This window comes from Salvelinus fontinalis, chromosome 34, assembly GCF_029448725.1.
Source record: "Salvelinus fontinalis isolate EN_2023a chromosome 34, ASM2944872v1, whole genome shotgun sequence".
Classification (NCBI taxonomy): domain Eukaryota; kingdom Metazoa; phylum Chordata; class Actinopteri; order Salmoniformes; family Salmonidae; genus Salvelinus; species Salvelinus fontinalis.
In genome coordinates, this window is record NC_074698.1 from 33539227 (window position 1) to 33544226 (window position 5000).

Below are 5000 nucleotides of genomic sequence, written 5' to 3' on the forward strand. Positions count from 1 at the left end.
GCCAAGGGCCTCGACTGACATCCATGGGAATCTGCACATCCATTCAGGGACAATTATCCCCGTCAATACAGGGAGCAGTGGCACGGGGCAGGAGGGGGGGGGGGGGGGCAAGGCAGTGTGTGTGGGAGAGGGAGGCGGTGGGGCAACCAACATGGAACCCAAGCCATGAAGTGCCCAAGGAGCCAAGAGTTGGGGACTGGAGAGAGAGAGTGTGTGGAGGGAGAACGCATGATGAGAGAGGTAGCTAGCTGGTAAGTAAAATAGCCAACAGCTGGGGACTGGGGAGCTAGTGTGTGTGGAGGGAGAACGCATGAAAGTAAAATAGCCAACAGCTGGGGACTGGGGAGAGAGAGTGTGTGGAGGGAGAATGCATGATGAGAGAGGTAGCTAGCTGGTAAGTAAAATAGCCAACAGCTGGGGACTGGGGAGAGAGTGTGTGGAGGGAGAACTCATGATGAGAGAGGTAGCTACTGGTAAGTAAAATAGCCAACAGCTGGGGACTGGGGAGAGAGTGTGTGGAGGGAGAACTCATGATGAGAGAGGTAGCTAGCTGGTAAGTAAAATAGCCAACAGCTGGGGACTGGAGATAGTGTGTGTGGCAGAGAGAGAGAGTGTGGAGGGGAGAGTGCGATGAGAGAAAGGAAACACTCAGCTATAGTGAGAAGGAAGAAAGTGAAACAGTTATATATTTCATATCTGACGTACAGAAATGTTTATGTCTGAAAGATGACCTTTATGAGTGAGTCTAGCAGAACTCATGTGTTTAAATGAGTGTTTCCTTTCTGTCTGGTTTCTGGAGAAGTGATCATGTGAAAAAATATTTTTGAGCAAGTAAAAGTAGACACTGTTATTGACAGACTCCTAGCCAGGACATACTGTACACTTAGGTTCAGGTCAGGTCACTTAGGTTCAGGTCATGTTCCTCTGAGCTTAGCCTTAGCCTAGTTGGTCCTATCTCAGGCCTACTGGACGACTATTGTTAACCTGTTGGGGATGGGGGCGCTGTTTAGACTATTTATGCTAATGTGGCTAATTTTTTAAACGGCTTCCCACAAAATCCTTGATCGTACAATATGCATATTATTATTATTATTGGATAGAAAACAGTCTATAGTTTCTATAGGAGTTGAAATTTTGTCTCTAAGTGGAACAGAGCCCATTCTACAGCAATTTCCCTGACATGGAGTCAGATTTGAGAAATGTTGGCCACTCTTCTGAAGGCAGTTAAAAGGGCACTGTCGTTGCTATGACTATACGGACACTTCTTACGTCTTCCCCTGGATGCCTTTACGTGATGACGATTCCAACGGGGTCGATTGCACGTTCACAGGCCCTACAAATGAAAAAACCCTGAAGCTAGTCATTCTTTCCTTGGTGCGTAACGCGCGTGCTGGTCACCGACCCGCTCCTGTTCCAAGCGTTAGTTTAGCCTGTTATATTTCTCCGGTCATCTTTTCACTCGTTATAGGAGTTAAAAACATCATAAGGTAGTTAATTTAAAGCGTTTTATAGCAATTTATATCCGTTTAGTGCGATTTTGGGACATTTATTTTTGCAACAATGTGAAAAGTTGGGCACGCTTTTCAGTTCATCCCGAACGCAGTTGACATTTCCACATGGCAAGAGGACAGCTTTCCACCAAAAGACGATTTCTCCCAAGAAAGGATCCTTTGCCCAAGATACTGATGGAAGAACAGCTCAAGGTAGGACATTTTTATTATGATAAATCGTGTTTCTGTCGAAACATTTTAGTGGCTTAGAACGCCATGTTTTATGACGTAGCTTCGCTAGGCGCAAACTGTATTGAAAAGTAAGGATAAATTAAAAAATGTAATAACGCAATTGTATTAAGAATTAAATTGTCTATCAATCCCTGTCCACCCTATATTTTTTAGTCACGTTTATGAGTATTTATGTATAAGAGTAGATCACTGTCTAAGTGGCGCAAGGACATTTTCTTTACCAGCTTGTCTACATTTCACATTGTCTAACCATGATTTTGGTGGCTAAATATAAACATTTGCGATCAAACTCTATATGGAATGTGTAATATGATGTTACAGGAGTGTCATCGGAAGAATTCTGAGAAGGTTAGTGAAAAAATTAATATCTTTTGGCGATGTTGACTTTTATCGCTCACTTTGGCTAGAATCAATGCTGGGCTGCTAATTGCTATGTGCTAAGCTAATATAACGATTTATTGTGTTTTCGCTGTAAGACACTTAGAAAATCTGAAATATTGTCTGTATTCACAGGATCTGTGTCTTTCGATTCGTGTATGCTGTGTATTTTTACGAAATGTTTGATGATTAGTAGTTAGGTAAACACGTTGCTCATTGTAATTATTCTAGTCCATTTGTGATGGTGGGTGCAATTGTAAACTATGCCATCTACCTGAAATATGCACTTTTTTCTAACAAAACCTATCCCATACCATAAATATGTTATCAGACTGTCATCTAATGAGTTTTTTTGTTGGTTAGGGGCTATAAATATCTTAGTTTAGCCGAATTGGTGATGGCTACTGGTGTTGGTGGACAAATAAAAGATGGTGGATTATGCTAATGTGTTTTTAGGTAATAGATGTACATCTTTACATATTGTGTCTTCCCTGTAAAACATTTTAAAAATCGGAAATGTTGACTGGATTCACAAGATCTGTGTCTTTCATTAGCTGTATTGGACTTTAATGTGTGAAAGTTAAATATTTTAAAAAAATATGTTTTTTGAATTTCGCGGCACTGGTTTTTCAGTGGGGGGGGGGGGGGGTGCCGCTAGCGCCACGCTGATCCTAGACAGGTTAATGTGATAATAGCGGATATAATCACAGAGTGATTGACTAATTGTTCCTTATTTTTCATCATTTCAGTTTTACAATGTCTGTCTGTCTGTCTGTCTTTCCATCCGTCCGTCTGTGTGCGTGCGTCCTTGACATGACACACATACATGTTTGAATGCTGCAGCCGACCCCACATGCCAGTTCCCTCTATCTCTCTCATCTGCCCTGGGCTCTTTCTGTAATTCAGAGGAAATGCTTCGGTTACAGAGGCAGGAGAGGGCGATTCCTGATCAGATTAACCTGTTGAGGATGGGGGCGCTGTTGAGACTATTTATGCTAATCGTGTAATTTTTGAAACGGCTTCCCACAAAATCCTTGATCGTACAATATGCATATTATTATTATTATTGGATAGAAAACAGTCTATAGTTTCTATAGGAGTTGAAATTTTGTCTCTAAGTGGAACAGAGCCCATTCTACAGCAATTTCCCTGACATGGAGTCAGATTTCAGAAATTTTGGCCACTGTTCTGGAGTCAGTTAAAAGGGCACTGTTATTGCTATGACTATACGGACACTGCTTACGTCTTCCCCTGGATGCCTTTACGTGATGACGATTTGAATGGGGTCGATTGCGCGTTCACAGGCCCTATAAATAAAAAAACCCTGTAGGTAGGAACTCTTTTCTTGCTGCGTAATGCGCGTGGAGGACATCGACCTGCTATTTTTCCAAGCGTTAGTTTAGCCTGTTATATTTTTCCGGTCATGTTTTTACTCGTTATAGGAGTTAAAAACATCATAAGGTAGTTAATTTAAAGCGTTTTATAGCAATTTATATCCGTTTAGTGCGATTTTGGGACATTTATTTCTTTAACGCTGTGAATAGCTGGGCACGCTTTCAGTTCATCCCGAACGCAGTTGGCATTTCCACATGGCAAGAGGACAGCTTTCCACCAAAAGACGATTACTCCAAAGAAAGGATCCTTTGCCCAAGATACTGATGGAAGAACAGCTCAAAGTAGGACATTTTTATTATGATAAATCGTGTTTCTGTCGAAACATTTTAGTGGCTTAGGACGCCATGTTTTTTGACGTAGCTTCGCTTGGCGCAAACTGTATTGAAAAGTAAGGATAAATTAAAAAATGTAATTCCGCAATTGTATTAAGAATTAAATTGTCTATCAATCCCTGTCCACCCTATATTTTTTAGTCACGTTTATGAGTATTTATGTATAAGAGTAGATCACTGTCTAAGTGGCGCAAGGACATTTTCTGACCAGCTGAGCTACATTTCACATTGTCTAACCATGATTTTGGTGGCTAAATATAAACATTTTCGATCAAACTCTATATGGATTGTGTAATATGATGTTACAGGAGTGTCATCTGAAGAATTCTGAGAAGGTTAGTGAAAAAATTAATATATTTTGGCGATGTTGACTTTTATCGCTCACTTTGGCTAGAATCAATGCTGGGCTGCTATGTGCTATGCTAATATAACGATTTATTGTGTTTTCGCTGTAAGACACTTAGAAAATCTGAAATATTGTCTGTATTCACAGGATCTGTGTCTTTCGATTCGTGTATGCTGTGTATTTTTACGAAATGTTTGATGATTAGTAAGTAGGTAAACACGTTGCTCTAAGTAGTTTTTCTATTCCATTTGTGACGGTGGGTGCAATTGTAACCTATGCCATCTACCTGAAATATGCACTTTTTTCTAACAAAACCTATCCCATACCATAAATATGTTATCAGACTGTCATCTAATGAATTTTTTTCTTGGTTAGGGGCTATAAATATCTTAGTTTAGCCGAATTGGTGATGGCTACTGGTGTTGGTGGACAAATAAAAGATGGTGGATTATGCTAATGTGTTTTTAGGTAATAGATGTACATCTTTACATATTGTGTCTTCCCTGTAAAACATTTTAAAAATTGGACATGTTGACTGGATTCACAAGATCTGTGTCTTTCATTAGCTGTATTGGACTTTAATGTGTGAAAGTTAAATATTTAAAAAAAATATTTTTTTTGAATTTCGCGGCACTGGTTTTTCAGTGGGGGTGGGGGGGGAGTGCCGCTAGCGGCACACTCATCCTAGACAGGTTAATGGAAAACCGGACACCTCTTCACTCCATTCTATTTTCCAAAGTTCAGTAACTTGATAATAAGATGGATGACCTCTGATCGCGGATTTGCTACCAACGAGATTCTCGTAAC